At 40.1% G+C, this 19,366-nt stretch overlaps 1 protein-coding gene across 1 annotated transcript in view; it reads right to left on the reverse strand.

Annotated features, from left to right (window-relative positions):
- The window catches only part of OPCML (opioid binding protein/cell adhesion molecule like), a 1,116,407-nt gene that overhangs the window by 152,656 nt on the left and 944,385 nt on the right, over window positions 1-19,366 (reverse strand).

Genomic DNA, 19,366 nt, shown 5'->3' on the forward strand with positions numbered 1-19,366 from the left:
AGGAAAAGGGTGTTTATCCCTGCTCTAGATCACACTGCCATAGAAATATTTGTGGAGATGATGGGAGGTGATATTTTGAAGAGACATGAATGTTTACTGAGGTCCTCATCTTTGGAAAAAATCATGACATGCTGATTTTCTTTAATGTTACTAACAACCGCACATTTAACTCTGCATGCATAGGAAAATCTTGAAGGTAACCATCAAAACAATAGGAATAAAATCCATTATCTTTAAACTTGCAAATTCAAAAAAGCAGAAGAATTAAAATTTTAGAAACTTTATAAATTAGTAAAAATTCAGGAAAAATCAGGGAAAATAACAGTAAATAGAAAATACATAATGCATTTCATGGATATGTGTGCATTTAAGAGTATTTTAAAATCTACTGAAAGGGCTGAGGGGAAGGGATTGGGCATGGGGGCAGAGGTTAAAGGAGTTGTAATTTTTTTTTTTTTTAGTTACCATCTTTTTCTGTAAATACTGGTTGTTTATATTGGGAAGGCACTGCTGTAAGCAAAATGTCAAACATTGTCAATTCTAGGTATGGAGATCCAAGTTTTTGTTTTAAGATCATCTTTAAACTTAATTTCTCAAGATAAAACAATGACCTCAAGTAAACATTACAGAGTAGTGTGACTGCAGTTCAGCTAGATCTACATGCCCGTACACTCACACACATACACAGTAGATCGGAAGCATGTATATCAAATGTTAGCAGCAGTACTTTCTCAGTTCTAGCATCTAAAACACGGACCCAGCAATGAATATTCTATAAGGAGGGAAGAGAAATGCCCAGACGGGTAACTTATGGGTCATTTTATTCCCTCTGAAAAATGATGGATGATATCAAGGAGCAGGACCAGAAATGCGACTCCCATCTCCCAACTCCCCAGGGCTGGACAACCACACTGGTCCTTTGGTGAGAGGTTAGTAAATACCATTTCTGCTACTCAGATTGTAATTAATATGTAAGGGGTCATATTGACTGCTTAGTAAACCTATTCAACAGGAAACCTAGGATAGAGCTCTGTTTCTTTTAAATTCTTTTTTCCCCTAAATTTCTGAGCCTAAGATATAACCACTTGGTCCCCCTTTCTTATTAACACATAGGAAGGGACATCCTTTGGTGCATGAGCTATGTTTATGGTTATACTGATACCAGCACATAACAGGTGATTGAACAGGTTATGTTCCCTGACAGTCCAGCAGAGTACTCTGTACATGGAAGCTGGTATAAAAGGCACACTGAAAAGATGAATATGTAACCTAATACTGGTATTTTACCCTGTCTTCTAAAAGAGAGTTTGACCTATCGTAAAAGTTTTATGTGTACATGAATGCCTCTTGAGTTTGGATTTCTGAGGTTTTATAATGAAATACTTACTCTGGATTCCACATATAAATGCCCAGCCCACTTAGCTTCTACTGTGATGTCTCCCATGTTTGTTTACAAGTGTAATTAGAGAATCTTATGCTCCAAATTGACTTTGCTGAGTTAAAAGTATAGTCTTCAACTAATTCTTTGAGTTTGCAAATCACATTCCAAGGGAAAACAACAAAACAAAACAAAACACCATAAAACAAATCATAGCAAGAGCTTGAAGGAAAATAAAAGTGGTAAATTCTACTAGAAGCAGAATAGTATATTACATACCTCACGAAACAAAAAATTGAAAAATAGGGAGAAAAAACAACAACAACAAAAACAACTCCTGATTCATTCTTAAGTCCTAAAGGTAACTGGTTTGCATTCATGAGCTTCATAACAAAAAGCTTTTGTCCACACTTGTATTCATTTTGAGGTATGACAGTTCCAAAGCTCTGGTAATGTATAAGCCATCCTTGCTGAATGTAACATATTAAACAGTTCACTAGGCTTACAATGGTTCAGAATGTTAAAAATAAAATTGTACCAGTAGCTATACCCGTCTTTGTGCCAAAGCAATACAGATGATTTTTGAATAAAGAAAACAACAGTGTTCATCTGAGCTTGCTAACAACACCCAGTGACACAGGCTGCTGTACAATACTGAATCTATCACAAACACCCATTAGGGAGCATTATCATACACAATATTACATATTCGGAAAACTGACAATTGATGCATGGCTGGGAAAAAACAAGATTGTGAAGTCACACTTGGATTTTACCCTGTGGAAATTACTCTGCAGGCTTGATTTCTCCTCCTCCCTGAATTAGCAAGTCCCCACCAGACTACACTAGAAGGAAAAGAAAAAAAGCAAAATCCTAAGTAACAAAGTTATCTGCTTATTCCTAAAAGGATAGCAACAAACCAATATCCACTGTGACCTTATCTCTGCCTTTTTCCAGAGTAAACAGTAAGGGTTGAATGGGGCCTTTATTAAGCAAGCAAATCTGGTCACGTAAAATAGATGTGTGCCATCAAAGTTCCAGGTTGCCTATGTGTATCTGTCTTCCCTTCTCATCATGAGCTTCTGTGCACTTTCTACTATGAGATAAGGACAGTGGTTTCTTCTACAAAGGAGTGTTTTCCTTACAACAATCAGCTACAAAATGACCTATCTCCATGACTTGGGTGGGTGAGAGTCTGAAGGCTACAAACAGGTTAAAATGAGGTGTGGGGGGGGCGGTGTGAGGCTGGAGATAGTGAGATTAGTAGCAGATCAGGTATAATTCTCACCTGTGTGGTGATAGATGGTTTATGGGTAAGCAGCATATAACTAGAAGTGTCTGGAAACGCCAGGCAAAAAACCCTTGACCGAATGCCCTTCCGAGGCCAGAGACTTTGCTTGCTCAGGGTCTCAGGGAGAGAGCTTCCTCTTGTCCCCAAAGATCCCCAGGGCCTGAGGAATTCATCTGCACTCATCCCATTAAGAGCTTTGCTCAGCACGGTGGCACACGGGGACGAGCTGTTCTGAGAAAGGCGATCACGCTCTGATAGACGGAGATGCACTGAAGACAGAGTTGAGTCTCAGCAGTCTAATGGGCCCAGCGAGGCAGTAAATTTCACAGCAACTTGACACATTAATATAGAAGTACAGTCTGTTATATCAAAGGGAGATTGTCTCAGTCCTTAAGGGGAAACCAGCAATCCAAAAATGAAAAGTGCTCACTGGTGTCTTGTGAAAAATGTAGTTAACACTGAGAGCTGAAGTGCGGAAGCTCCGTGCCTTCCCCGGTTGGAGTTCTCATCAAGGGCAGCCTCTGGCCCCTCCTGGAGACCACATGTCCCACGACATCCACATTTCCTGGTCCAGGTCCCTGGGAATTGTGCCGTCTGTGCAGCAGAGGAGGAAAGCCAGTGTTGAAGTTCGTATTTGGTCCTGTGGGATCCTGCAGGCTCTGTCTTTCTGAAGATATGTTTCCCCTGTGTCTTTGTCCCACTGTTGTTGCTAGGAGCACATTTCTGTATGACTCCACAGAAAACACCTTAATTATGCAATAATAAGGAGACGGTTTGATACATTACCCAATGTCTACATGATGAAATGTGATGACTCTACTACAATGATTATTATACAGACCAAATAAAACATAGGAAATATCTATGTTTAATGTTCAAGGAAAATGTAGACTATGACACCATCAGAATAGATGCAAGACTACAGATTTATAGGCTCAGGGTTGGAAAATCATATGTGAGCTGGGAACTAGTTCTGTTAGAAGAAAGATATTATTTGGGATTTTTTTTCATTTTGCAAATTCTCTTTAGCATTGTTGTATCATTCTATTCTTAAGGCATAGACTTTTAATAAACCATAGGCAATAGGAGCTAACTTAATTTATTAACACCTTTTGCCTTTCCTGCTTAGTCATTATCTAATACTAATATTTTTAGCACACACACTTAATTTTCTTCCAAAGCTACAGCCACAGTACAACGGCGAGGGAAGGCGTTTTTTTTTCTTACGCCCACAAGTCAGTCACTTTTCTCTATCACTTTGCTCACTTCTCTGTACTTTAAGAAATAAACCTGACCTTCGCTTAACATAAAGTTAATTTAAGCAAGTCAATATGCACTAGGCTAGCAGAAGTGTTTGCTCCTAGGGGACCTTTCCATCATTCCATTTTATTTTGTTTTGGATTGTTTCAAATAATGCTCTAAAATGTATGTAACACAAAGGTAAATTTTTTTTTTAATCTTTTTTTTTTAATTTTTTTATTTTTTCAGCATAACAGTATTCATTATTTTTGCACCACACCCAGTGCTCCATGCAATCCGTGCCCTCTACAATACCCACCACCTGGTGCCCCCAACCTCTCACCCCCCACCCCTTCAAAATTCTCAGATCGTTTTTCAGAGTCCATAGTCTCTCATGGTTCACCTCCCCTTCCAATTTCCCTCAACTCCCTTCTCCTCTCCATCTCCCCTTGTCCTCCATGCTATTTGTTATGCTCCACAAATAAGTGAAACCATATGATAATTGACTCTCTCTGCTTGACTTATTTCACTCAGCATCATCTCTTCCAGTCCCGTCCATGTTGCTACAAAACTTGGGTATTCATCCTTTCTTTCTTTCTTTCTTTTTTTTTTTTTTTACAGCTTTATAAACATATATTTTTATCCCCAGGGGTACAGGTCTGCGAATCGCCAGGTTTACACACTTCACAACACTCACCATAGCACATACCCTCCCCAATGTCCATAACCCCACCCCCTCTCCCAACCCCCTCCCCCCATCAACCCTCAGTTTGTTTTGTGAGATTAAGAGTCACTTATGGTTTGTCTCCAGAAGATGTGGTATATATACACAATGGAATACTATGCAGCCATCAAAAGAAATGAAATCTTGCCATTTGCGACAACGTGGATGGAACTAGAGGGTATCATGCTTAGCGAAATAAGTCAATCGGAGAAAGACAACTATCATATGATCTCCCTGATATGAGGGAGAGGAGATGCAACATGGGGGGTTGAGGGGGTAGGAGAAGAGTAAATGAAACAAAGGTAAATTTTGATTGAATAATACTAGTGGGTAGGAGTCTAGGGGACCAGGACTAGTCCAAGTAATTCTGTATGCACTTTGAAAGAGGGTCTGGACTGACAACACATTTCAGGTGAGATCATTTAAGGTCTCCAAAAGAACAAGTCCTTCAGTGTGATACAGTTAGAGAGAGGTGACTAAGTCTGACTTGCCCAAATCCAGGAAAATGCAACTCCCCATACCAAGAATTACATATATTGCTTCTTACGGATCGTTATACAGGTGAAGTAATGATTCCTCCTTTACATGGTTGTGGAGTTACTTCTTTTACTATTTCTGATGTGTGTCTATTTCTTAGTATCAAAAACAGGCAAGCTTCAACAGAATTAAAGAAATCAACTGTGCATACTCCATCTTGACCCTTTACCTATACATGCTTTTAGTCCAGGCAAATGCAGAGTATCTAGTCAGATCACAAAGACTGGAGGCTGCCCCTCCTCTGGGTTTTGTCTTATGTCTGATTATGTATGAAGTTGACATGACATGTATGAAGATGACAGTTGCCCAGAGGGAGAACTCTATCTCACCCATTCTTTTCACACATAGGTACCAAATTTATTTTGAAACATGAATTACTTTTGCTGGCCTCTGATAACTAAACAGTGGGGGTGGGGTGGAAAACTGAAGCAGTGGAGGGAGGCTCAGCTCCTACTCCTGTCCTCACCACCCCTTAAGCCTGCATAGGGACTTGATGAATTCCAGAGATCACTTATGAATAATCCTAACTACACATAGAATTGAACTTAGTCGCATAATCCTTTTTGTCTTTTTGATGGAAGACTAGAATCTATGTCTATTGGGAGAAACTGAAAAATGGGGCTACCTCTGATGGACTAAGGTCAGGTCCAGGGCTGCACATGGCACTGGGAGATCCCCTGAAACCCCAGTGTATTATCTCAAAGGCAAGGGACACATGTCACAAGCTGGTACCATAATGGCTGAAAAATTCCAGATTTTCTTACACCCATGCTGAGGGCCACCCTGTCCCCAATCCTGGAAACCTGAGTGTAGCTGTAAGTAGTCACTCCACAAACTGCAGCTGTCAGTGAAACATACCAGTCTCAGGTTCAGTAGGAATAAATCACCAATCCTCCCGTGCCCTGGCAGAGCCGTCCAGGCGTGAACAGAATGAAAAGAAATGATATGACAACTATGTCTACATACGTGTGTGTGAGAATGTGTGTTTTTGTGTGTGTGAGAGCGAGAGTTTGAGAAAGAGAGAGAAAGACACTAAAAGCCAAAGAATTCTATTACTGGGAAGGAGAATACTTTTCCTATAATTTCTACTATAGAACAGCCTAAAAAGAATGTTCATTCAATGAAATAGAAGCTCTTACCGATATAATGACATTAAAAAGATTTACAGACCTAAGTAAACAAGTTGAAGACCGAACAACACAACTGCAGAAAATATATAAGAATGATCAGGAAATAGAATAAGCAGGACTAAAAATAAAAATTCCAGCACAGCAGAAAGGTTGAGCTAATCCCAGTCATACAAACAGCAGTGGCAACAAAAATAAATAGATTAAAGGAGTTGGAAAAGCAGTAATACATATGGGAGGCAGGCAATGATATCTATAGTAAGGCTAATTCAGGCTCCAGGAATATTCAAGTAAACAAATGAAACAGAAGATGTTTTAAAAAGATTAAAGACAAGAAAATTTTCATCAAAATGAAGGAAAAATTGAATCTAAATATTAGAAGATGATACGGGGCTCCAGAAAATTTTAATATGGAGTAGTCAATACTGAGACATACTTCTCACTTAAGCCAGTGAAATTTAAAGATAGGAGAGTAATTGTTTAGGGGCACCTGGGTGGCTCAGCCAGTTAACTGTCTGGCTTTGGCTCAGGCCATGATCTCAGTCCTGGGATCTAGCCTTGCCTTTGGCTCATGGCTCAGCAGGGAATCTGCTTGTCCCTCTGCCCCTGTTCCACACTCATGCTCTTGTGCTCTCTCTCTGTCTCTCTTTCTCTCCCTCAAATAAATAAATTAGATCTTTAAAAAAGAAAAAAAAAAAAAGACCCTCAGCCCTTAGTCACTGACACAGCAAAACAAATTGCCTACAAAAGGGAAATACCTAAACTGACTTCAGACTTTTTCCATAGCAATAGTCAATGCAAAAGACAGTGGGGAATGTCTTTAAAGTTTTAAAAGAAAGTATATTTGACCCAAAATTATTATAATTAGACTGGTTCTTGTGATTCACCTATAAACTATCATAGAAGCATTTTTAGACAGGAAAAAACCTAGGGAATATAGGATCTACGAATGCTCATGTGCAGGGGAGATCCTTACATGGTAATAAAATTCAGTGAATTAATTCATAAATCAAAATGAATAGCTCAGCAATGGAGAAGACATGATAAAAAACAGAATGTTAAGATGCGGCTACTTAATATAACTATGGGAAATCATGACTACAAAACAAATAAGTGTATATATTGCTGAATATATAAATATAATTAACAGATATCAAGTGGTGGCCAGGGGGAAGATGGGAAAAAATGTAAATATGATAGTATCCTCACCTTCATTGGAAGGAGTCAATTGATATGGCCTAAATATAAAACATTTTTCTTTTTTTATGATTTAATTTATTTATTTAGAGAGAGAGCATGTGCACACCAGCAGGGGAGGGACAGAGCAAGAGGAAAAAGCAGGCTCCCCACTGAACAGGGAGCCCAATGTAGGCCTTGACCCCAGGACCCAGATCATGACCTGAACCAAAGGCAGACACTTAACCAACTGAGCTACCCAGGTGCTCCAAACATATTTCATCTACAACAACAACAAAAAAAAAAAAGAAAGAAAGAAAGAAAGAAAGAAACTTAGATACAGTGAAGTTCAACTTTTTAATGATTTTCATAATCATATCTCCTTAACAGTAGAGGGATAATTTAAGAACTAATATATTTACTTGAAGGTCAACTGTTTCTTCATTGGCACGTATCACCTCTTTCTCTTTCTTTCTTTCTTTCTTTCTTTTAAATATATTCAAATGATAAGTACATCAACACTTTAAAAAAATAAAATATGGTTTCAATTCTCTAAAGAATAGTAATCCATTAATGTATGTAGCTGACTTCTGTTTATGTGCATATGTTACTTTCTGTAGAGCAGGGATAACTGCATGAAATATGGTTACAGAACTGGCCTCACTGGATAACAGTGGAGATCAGATCCCAAAATAGTGATGAAGAGATGACAGGGCGCCCAAATAAAAGAAGCCAGGCAACAGCGAATAAAGCCAGGCAACAGTGAATAATTGTCAAAAGATAAATGGGAGGGGCGCAGTCAGTTAAAGTGACTGCCTCTAGCTCAGGTCATGACCCCAGGATCCTGGGATCAAACCCCCTGTTAAGCTCCCTGTTCAGTGGGGAATCTGCTTCTTCCTCTCCCTCTGCTACTTCCCCTGCTTGTGCTCTCTCTCTCTCTCTCTGAAATAAACAAACAAATAAACAAAGACAAATGGGAACACTTATCACAATAAATGACAAGATTTAAGTGGCAACAAGGGGGAGGGGGCCCAATTTTCCAAGAGCTATGGAGATGTGGGCTAAAACATGATGTCTCTAGAGGCACAAGTAGAGGTGTCTTTGCTTAATTTGTACAATTAAAGAAATGAAGTACAGATGATCAGGAGTCTCAAGATGGTTACCATGATAAAAAAGTCACTATCTTTTACCCAGATTGTGGAACTTAAATGGTTTTCAGACTCATAACCCACTGAAGGAAAGAGATCTGGTTTTCCATGAGAAAGAACCATGCAATGTGTTGGCAAGTATACTCAGTGGTTATTCCCTCAGTCCTTCCTAAAGGGACTTAGAGCCATTTGTTCAGACATCAAAGTATTTGGAGAAAAGTGAATTGTTGGACATAGGGTCTGAATCGACAAAGATACTCAGGGTCCAAATCACTATTGGGCCTGCCTCCTAGAATGGAAGTTTAGGGAGGACAAATGGCCTCCTATCCTATTTCCAGCTCTGAGTAGTTGCACTGCATCCAGGCCCAAGTGTGTAATAGGATGAACAACTGGTGTCTGGTAGAATCCTTGCTTTGGTTATTTAACCTATTAAGAGCTACCATAGAATAGTCCACGTTAGAATCTCCATCCCTGCCCATCCCCACCAATTCCATCCAAAAGAGGAGGTAGAAAACAGAGCTGCATCCCAGGTACTAATAAGAGGACTCAATTTCAGAGATTAAAGAATATATGAATATTCCCTGTCACATCCCCATATACTCCAGGAGACTTTCCTTTACAAGAGTCAGATGAATCCCAGCAGATTACAGTGGACGGCCACAAAATTAACCAAGTAGTAATTTCCATCCCAGCTGCTATGCCAGATATGGTATCTTTGCTACAGCAGATTAAAACAGACTGTGGGGCTTAGTGTGTGGCCAGTGATCTAGTGAATTCATTCTTTTCCTTTCCTATAGAAAGGAGAATTGGAACATTTTGTATTTTTGCGGGATGAGCAACAGTATGCATGTATGGATTTCCCCTGGTCTATGATAAGCCCCTGACATATTCTGAAGGGTCTTGGACTGCCTGGACATAGTGTAGTGTATCACATTCCCATCCACTAGATCAATCACAACATGTTCATTAGAACAAAGGAACAAGGAGTAGCAAGTGTTTTGGAGATCCTGGTAAGATGCATTTTCTCCACAGAGAAGAAATAAGCCCTGCAAATAATTGGAGGTTTACAACATTGCTGAATTTTTTAAAGAACTCAGTAGTCTGGGACATGCTAGAAAACCTCTAAAATGTAAGGGGCAAATTATTGCATTTCATACTTCTTACCACCAGAAAAGAAGCACAAGGTTTGGGAGCCCTCTGTAGGTTCCGGAAGCAGTATATTTGGCACTTGGTCATACTGATCTGATTCATTTACTGAGTGACATGGAAGGCTGCCAGCTTTGGCTGAAGCCCAGAATAGAAGGGTGTTCTGTGACAAGTTCAGGCTATAGTGCATGCACCATGAAACCAAAGGGTCCTATGGTACTGGAGTTATCTAACATGAGGAATGACAATGAGAAGTTTATGGCAAGCCCCAATAGGAGAATCACCACAAAGACATTTAGAGTTTTGGAAAAAACCATGCCATCTCTAACACAAAATTATGCACCATTCACAAAGCAACTTCATGTATGCTGTTTGGCCCTGAAAGAGACAGACCATCTGCCCATAGGACATCAAAGGCCATGTTTTCAGAGCTGTCCATTATGATTTGAGTTCTGTAGACACACCAAGTCATAAGGTTGGGTGTTCTAACAGCAATCCATTGTAAGACAGGCAAGATCACACCTACAGTCAGGTGGCTCAGAGTCGTCACTTTTGCAATTGTGTCTGTCCCTTAGCTCACACCAATGGTTCTGAGGAGGTGACAAGCTACAGGAGGAAGACAAAGAACTTCCATGGTTCATAGATGAATCCAAATATTTGATCCACTGATGGGGACCCTGAACAATGTTGTTTTGAGCCAGAGTACTCACTTTATGACAAAGGTAGTACAGCCATGGGCGTAGGATTGTGGGAATCTTCTCATTCCATCACACACTTTACTGAAGCTCCCCATCTAACAAAATTGTGGTTGACTTCTTAAAATTGCAACTTAAGTATCAACTTGGTGATCATACTCTTGTAATACTATAAGAATATCATTGTATGTGGTTGGTTTATCAAAAGATGGAATACATGGGTACAGAAACCAAGGAGTAGAAGTAAGAGTGACCCTGCTTACCATCACCCCAGTGAGCCACTTGAAAAACCAGTTCTTCCCATTGTTATAGCTTTAGGTGCATAGAGGTGTACAGGTCCTTATTCTTGGAGGCAGAGTGCTTCCATCTGAGAATGCAAGAGTCCCACTAGAGTGTAGATCAGCTCTCTTCCTGCCCAATCCTGTCTTCACATCTTTATTGATGTATCTCCCAAAAATATTCCCCAATTAACCCTCTGCATGCAACCCCATCTCAAATTCTATTTCCAAGCAGCAGAATCTAAGATAATCACCCCAGGACCCTGCAAAACTGCAATGCAGAGCTGAAACATAAATGTTCATTATGTTAAGCCACTAAAATTTAGGAGCTGTTTGTTAGCACAACCTAACTTGATATGCCTTTTGTGCACAATGAAGTACATCTATAGACCCTGACAGTGAATATGACCTCTAAGAGCTATCAAAATTAGGTAATAAATTATAGTTTCAAGGGTATGCAGTCCATCCACTTTCCTAGGCCTTCTAGGTTTTAAAACCAGCCAGACCAGAATGCACAGAACCTATTGTTTTGTACTCCAAGCTCCAAATCTCCTCTACACTTTGTATCCCCACCCCAAAAGCACTTCAATAAAGAACAGATTTGTATTTGCCCTCAGTTTTCATGGAGTTGTATAAAAAAGTGGCCAGCTGGGGTGCCTGGGTGGCTCAGTGGGTTAAAGCCTCTGCCTTCAGCTCAGGTCATGATCCCAGAGTCCTGGGATCCAGCCCCACATCGAGCTCTCTGCTCGGCGGGGAGCTTGCTTCCCCTTCTCTCTCTCTGCCTGCCTCTCTGCCTACTTGTGATCTCTCTCTATCAAATAAACAAATAAAATAAAAAAAAAAAAAAGTGGCCAGCTGAACTTCTCTATTATTTTTGAATCCAACAAATATTTATTTATTATTAATTTTGTGATCAACACTGGGCTAGATATTGGCTAATTAACTGTGTTCTGTTCTGGAAGAAATAAACAAGTACATGAGTGAGTTGGGAATGAATGAGTGAGAAATTTCAATGGAAAAGATATTAAAAAAAACAGGTTGTTGTTCAAACTTTATTTTTTTCTTGACCCAAATCTATTCATCTTTTTAAAAAGTTTCTGATTGACTTTATATCTTTCTCTAAGCTACTCCAAATATTTCTCAGAATTAAATGGACATAGGTGAATGAATGAACGGGTGAGTGGATATTCCTAAGGCTAAAGCAAAAGAGCCTCTCTCCAGACAATGTCCACACCATACAGCAGGGAGGCAAGGGAGAGGAGTGAACACTCTCATGTAAGGCAGACTGCTGAACCTTCTATTGTTTTTATTTTGGTAATAACCATAACAAGAACCACAGCAATCATCATCTCTCAGTACCCCTAACTTCCCAGGCAATGAGATCAGTGCTTTACATGCCTTGTCTCATTTCAACTCGATGGCAATCCCATGAGATAGCTGAAAATCATATTTTACAGTTGAAGAAAAACAGCCCAGGAAGCTGACAGCACTGAGATGGAACCTGGTTTCTCCTGCCTGCAAAGTTCTGCTCTTAAGCACGCCTCTACGTGAATTAGCCAGATGGCAGCTGTGTGTCTGCTGCAGGTTCCCCTGCACACGCCGTCCCAGTGCAGACAATAGAGCAGCTGAGTGCTGGCCAGGGCCAGGGTGTGGTCACTGACCAAGACAGCATACTCGTTGTGTGATCTGCTGGTGGGGTGCCCTTTCCTCCACTCTGGTTTCCTTGGTAATTCATCTGACAGCTTGCTGAACACTAAACACACTTAAAAAAAAATTTTTTTTTAAGTTTATAAGGCTAAGGTAATTATCTCAATGCTTTCCGTAATTCTCTGAAAGAACCAATATCTCCCAGAAACCCTTAAAAAACAACCTATTTAAAACCAATTTCCCTTAGATCAGAGATTGCCTGTATTTCTCCTCCCTTCCCTCTTCTCTCCTATTCAGATTTGCACAAAGCAAGATTGTTGTTCAGTAGGAATCCATCTCTTCCTGCCAGTTATCCCTGATCTGGGGTTATACAATCTCCTGTCGGTGGTTCCATAATCATTTCCACAGTGACTTAAAGGGGTGTATTTGGGAAGCGGGGAGGAGTGGTAACAGGACAGGTGTTTCGGAGAGATGCAGGTCCTTCAGGCAGGTAATTCTCTTAATCCCAAAGCGTAGGAGTCCAGACACGAAATCATTCTCTCTCCTTTTTGAGAAATGTATTTCATATACCGAGTGGTTCTTAAATTAAACGCTGAAAAATCTGCTTCATTACGTGTAGAGTAGAAGAGGACCTGCACTTTGTACCTTTTATGTTTGACCTTTCCATCAATTTCCTTTAGCAATATTAAGCACCTGATCTTCAAGTTCTAAAAGAGGTTTGATGCATTGCATCGTGGTCTGATGATCTAATCATAGGATTAGGGAGTTTGCCACTCTGAATTTTAATTTCCCTCTGTGCTGAGGGATTTCCACACCTCCTCGAACAGTTAGTGCATCTCCCTTTCTCTCAATGTGTTTATCTTTAAAATGGGAACAGTGAGGATCATGTCTCTATGGGTATCAGTGGGGATTAATTACTTTAAATATATAAGGTGCTACCATAACTGTGAGGTGTTTTCTTCTGTATTATCAGGAAAATAAAAGGGAATATCGCTCCTGCATTTCCAAGATATGTTAGCACACATACATTTCACCAGAGACATTTATGTGTCCATGTGTGTATAAAGATAGAAAAAAAGATAGATGGGCAAACAGATTGATATTATATAGTGCGGGATAAAGCTGTGCAGAACTCTGTGGCATAGCAATCAAATGTGATATACTCAGGTGGGGAACAGGCAGCCAGAGGAGATGAACACTTGAAGAAAAAACACAGATTCTGTTTCTAGGCAAGTATCCTTAATAGTAAAAAATGAGAGAGTAGAAATACAGAAAATGTGTGTTCTATAAACAGAGTTGTTCCCAAATAGAAAGCTATACAAGGACCAATATCAACTCATCAAGCTAAAGTAAGAGCAAAGCCTTGCTCTGTGCTTTGTCTACATAAGGGATATGTTCCAAATGCGGCAGGAGCCATAAGCTGCTTTTAATAACTTGCATTTTCTTTGGGCACATTAGCACACACGTGTGGAGGCATCATGAGAGCTGGAAAGCCACCTGGATCAGTGCATTGCTGCAGTGGGGACTGGGGGAGAGGAAGCAGCAGGCAAGAGCCCAGAGGGAGGGAAAAAAAAAAAAAAAGAAAGAAACAAAACAGTCCAGGATGAGCCATAGGTCTGGCTGGCTTTGGGAGAGAATACAGAGAAGTAAAGGGATCTGAGTTACCCTTTGTGTATGAGAGACACAACAGAGGGTTGAGGGGTCTACCCTGTTGGAACACTTTTTATGGGCCAGGCTCAGGCCATGCAGAGGCTCTGAGTTACCTGATACATAGAAACTGTAGTTTTCCCTCAGTTGGAGAGTCACTGAATCCTAAGCTTACTGAGCATCCTGATAGCAAGAGCCGTGCATGGCTGGCTGGACATCTTGGGACCCTTCCTCATGATCCCCATGATGTGCTTTGATGACACTTTCTAGATACAGCCCGGATTCCTAGACCAGAGCTTCCTCTGTGCCACACAACAGCCTACATTCATTCTGTGGTCCTCAAAACAAAGGAGTTGTCCAGAAAGGACAAAAGACCCGGGGAAGACTGACCCAAATCAAACATCATTAATGACAGGCCACTTGGCCCAAGACCTAGTAATTCAGTAGGCATACAAAATATGTGCTCATTTATTTATCTAATTGTTATTAATGACCTGTTCTCTTGTAGGTGCTGAGCATACTGCAATAAACAGAACATAGTATTTCTCTGAGGAGATAACCTGCTCATGTTTTTTTTTTTTTTTTTTTTTTTTTTTTTTTTTCTGGATAATGGGAGATGGACAAGGAGCACATGAATAAATACATAAAAACAACAATAATTTTAGATAGTTACAGAACAATTAAGTAAGTAAAAGAGTCTAAAAGAGCATGATTTGGGGCGCCAAGGTGGCTCAGTGGGTTAAGCCGCTGCCTTCGGCTCAGGTCATGATCCCAGGTCCTGGGTTCGAGCCCCACATCGGGCTTTCTGCTCAGCGGGAAGACTGCTTCCTCCTCTCTCTCTCTGCCTGCCTCTCTGCCTACTTGTGATTTCTCTCTGTCAAATAAATAAATAAAATCTTAAAAAAAAATAAAAGAGCATGATTTATCTGAAGGCTAGGTGGGAGAGTCAGGGAAGGGTCTCTAGGAAGAAGTGGCATTAGGTAAAACCCATAAGAAGGTCTGGGAGAAGTTCATTCCAGGAAGGGTGAAGAGCAATTTCAACAGCCCTGCTGAGGGAAAGAGCTTGGTGGGTTTAAGGACCAGTGAGAATATCAGCCTGGCTGGTGAGAAGAATGGTGGAGGAGAGCAGTCAAAAACAAAGTGGTAGAACAGGCAGGAGCATATCAGTCAGTAGCTTAGAGACAGTAGCAGGGACATGGCATTTCATTTCAAGAGCAGTAAGACCATATTCAAGACTTTACTCTGCAAAGTGACCCTGCCTGGTTCATATTTAAAGAAAGCTGCTTGCAGGGCAAGGGATGGAGTATTGGGTCAAGCAAGAAAACCTGTAGAGAACCAGAGGACAGACTGGAGACTGCTTGGGTTGGTCAAGGGAGAGATGGACCTGGGTGAGAGGTGGTAGAATTTGAGATAAAGTTTAGAGGTATAGACTCAGGGCCAACAATTGATCTGGTGTTGGGGTTTGGGACTGGGAGAAGAGAGTCGAGATGACTCCTAGGATTAGTTGAACAAAAAAATGAATTAATTATTTAACTATTCAAATAAATAATTGATTCACTAACACTGCTTGCCTGGAACCATGCAAAATCAATTCTAGGAGAAAGAAAGCTTTATTAGATTAGGAGGGAAAAAAATGATGATAACAATAGTTAACATTGTAAGAGGATTTGCCAGTGCTACACACTGTGCCAAGTGTATAAATACATTGTCTCATCCAATTTTCTCATAACAGTAATGAACAAAGTTGTATGTCACTCCACTTCTGCAAGCTTAGAGAGGTTAATGAACTTTACTAATGCTACACAAGTAGTAAGCAGGAGAGCAAGGATAGATGTCCCCAACCTGGATACTTAACCATGATTCTAGAGTCTCCAACCAATAAGTCCACACAGCTGCTGACTATCCAGATGGTGATATGAGCAAATGCATACTCTGCTAAAATTTAATATTTTTTTTACCTTTGACACAAAAAGCATATTAAAAGAAGCAATGCAGGGGCGCCTGGGTGGCTCAGTGGGTTAAGCCGCTGCCTTCGGCTCAGGTCATGATCTCAGGGTCCTGGGATCGAGCCCCGCATCAGGCTCTCTGCTCAGCAGGGAGCCTGCTTCCTCCTCTCTCTCTGCCTGCCTCTCTGCCTGCTTGTGATCTCTCTCTGTCAAATAAATAAATAAAATCTTTAAAAAAAAAAAAAAGAAGCAGTGCATAAGTCATGAGGGCTCAAATACATGAAAGTTAATTAATATATTGAGATAACATTTTTCACACTGATTTAGTCAGAAGATTTTTGGTAATACCATCCCCTCTTGGCACAGATATGGGGATATGGCACCTGTCCTATGATACTGGTAATTGCTATACTTCTTAAGAAACATATGCATAAGAGGAAAGGTGGAAGAGATCATAGCAAATGGCAATAGTTGTAATAGGGTAATGAGATGATTGGGTAATAGTATTTGTATTTTTAAAAATATATTAAGATATGTTCTCAAAATTTAAAAAGTTAACATTTTATAAGATACCTTATAACAATTTTCATATCCATAAATTTCCTATTCAAAAAATGTCTTTGTCAAATCATGAGTATCCTACTTCTTTCAGGAAAGCTAATGAATGTAAGATGTGGGATAGATACCACCTAGCCAAGACCAGGAAAAAATAATGTAAACTTCCAAAGAGATGGGCTGATTTGACTTGAGAGATTCTGTTAATTCTGGGTGAATGTCAAGTTATATCACCAAGTTCAGAAAAGTTGTAAAAGTCTAAGCTGGTTGACTCTGAAGAAAAGAATGCACAAGTCTGAGCGTCATGAACTAACACTCATTTCAGAAGCATATCTACAAGAGGGTATTTTATTTAATCAAGTGATAGGGATCATAAAAAGAATTGTCCTTTTACTATCGTCACCATGTCGTCTCAAAGACACCAATGACTGGTTCTGCTGCCCTAGACAAACCTCATAAAATAAATCTCATGTGCCTGGATGGCTCAGTTGATGAAAAGTCTGCCTTCAGCTCAGGTCATGATCTCAGGGTCCCCGGATTGAGCCCCACATCAGGCTTACTGTTCAGTAGGGGGCCTTCTTCTCCCTTTGTGCTCTCCCCAACCTCTCTCTCTTTCTCTCAAATAAATAAAGTCTTAAAAAAAAACTTAACACAAAAAATAGCTCTATGAATTTTTGAACTATTCCACATATGAACAATGTGACCTTTGTATGTATGTCAATCACTACAATTAATACATCACTCTTTGCAATTGTCTGCTTCTTCTCTCCTGAGAGTTGTCCTACAAAAACAGGTCCCATAACTTTTACTTTTATCACCCACTACTTAGCACAGTGCATGGCTCTTGGAAAGCTGAACATAAATATTTGCTGAATAAATGAATGAATCAATCAATCAATCTAGTCCAATGCACTCATTCTACAGTTAAACCTAAGTCCACACCGCTAGTTAATGGCACTGGCAGGACCACATGTGATGTTCTTATCTCTCAGATTTCCCAACCCCTAGTTTATAGCAGTTGTTATATCTATCTCAAGACATGTATGCATAACAGAAAATTAAATCAAAATTGAAAAAAATTTACTTGAAATCATTGGGATAAATTTTGGCCGGCATTAGAAAATATCATTTTCAATATATATAATCAGAGTTTCATTTCTTAGCAAACCAAAGGACTGTTGTTGGTAATGGATTCTATTTGCAGCCTGTGCTGCGGTTTATAGGAGGGTTGGAAAAGAAGACTGCATCAGGAAACAGGAGGAGGAGGTGGGGGAGGAAGGAGAAAAGCATATTGAGAACATGATCCAGGGAGAGGAGGATTTTTAAAAGTAAATTAAAAAATATAGCACGTTGTGCAAGTAGTAATATTTCTACAAAAATGATAGTGAAATGGAATGGGGCCCAGCTACACATAATAAATGTGTCCCCATCCTGTTACATGAAAATCTGTGGGCAAGTTATTAACAAGCAGATGGTTCTCTCTAACACCTGTCCATATCACAACACTTTTACTTCTCTCTCTCTCTCTCTCTTTTTTTTTTTCTTTTTTTGTTGAATTGCAGGTTTCCATTAATGAAAACTCTGAAGACTCTGAAACCCATTTTAGCTCTGGGAGCTGCCTACAGACAAGCAACTATAGCATTTAAAAGGAAAAGGCATTTGGGGGAGATGGGGTATGAGCTTATTGCATGGACTCCACAGAATTCTCTGAACCCCATAGAATTAGGACCTGTCCATCCAGAGTAAAATTGAAATTTTCTTCCATGATATTTGAAGGTCTTGGAAGAAATCAACACTAGCACTTAGGCCGTTAAGGCTTTGGACATCAATAGGACAGACTAGAGGAATCAGCCATGGAATATGGGCACTGGCTTGCGTTCTTGGGCTATGCTTACCCTGTGTTTGTGTTGTTTCTCCCAGGGAATAACAAAGGTTGGATCAGCTAAGAGCCATGGATGGCATATGCATCGTTTGATTTGGCTGTGAATCAAATATAGCTTTTCCTTACAGATATTTGCCCTCCACTGTTTTTGGTTAGAATTTCAATAAGTAGGTGGTACAGTGTTATAATTAAGAGAAGTGGCTTTGGAATCATTTAAACCTGGATATAGTCCTGACTCAATTGCTTGGCTGCGTGACAGTGGAGCAGGTGATTCAACCTCCCAAAGACTCGATTTACATATATGTAACATCAGCATAATAATATCCTGCCCACCGTTTTCATGCAGATTAAATGAGAAAATAATTAAAAGTGCTTATCACAGTGCCTAACACATAGTTAAGTAATCAGTAACTTTTGGGAATGATGATGAGGATGATGATGATGCTTGGACAAAGTGTCAATTGCCAAAATGCCTAGAAGTTTTGAATAGATGTATGTCTGCCTCTCTCTGTCTTTCTTTGTGTCTCTCCCTTCCTTCTGTTCCTTCTTTAACAAATACTACTGGTTCAAGTTCTGCTGGTTTATTCTTAAATAAAAGCTAGTCTATGACAGCAAGCCATCTCATAACAGTAAGAAAGCAACCTGAGGGGCGCCTGGGTGGCTCAGTGGGTTAAGCCGCTGCCTTCGGCTCAGGTCATGATCTCAGGGTCCTGGGATCGAGTCCCGCATCGGGCTCTCTGCTCAGCAAGAAGCCTGCTTCCCTCTCTCTCTCTCTCTCTGCCTGCCTCTCCATCTACTTGTGATCTCTCTCTCTGTCAAATAAATAAATAAATAATCTAAAAAAAAAAAAAAAAGAAAGCAACCTGAAAGAGACAAAATGACAAGGAAGCCGAGTGGCTTCACATACCCATCTGCTCCTGCTATCTTCAAGGGGTGGAGTAAAAACCTCT

This window comes from Lutra lutra, chromosome 10, assembly GCF_902655055.1.
Source record: "Lutra lutra chromosome 10, mLutLut1.2, whole genome shotgun sequence".
Taxonomy (NCBI): Eukaryota; Metazoa; Chordata; class Mammalia; order Carnivora; family Mustelidae; genus Lutra; species Lutra lutra.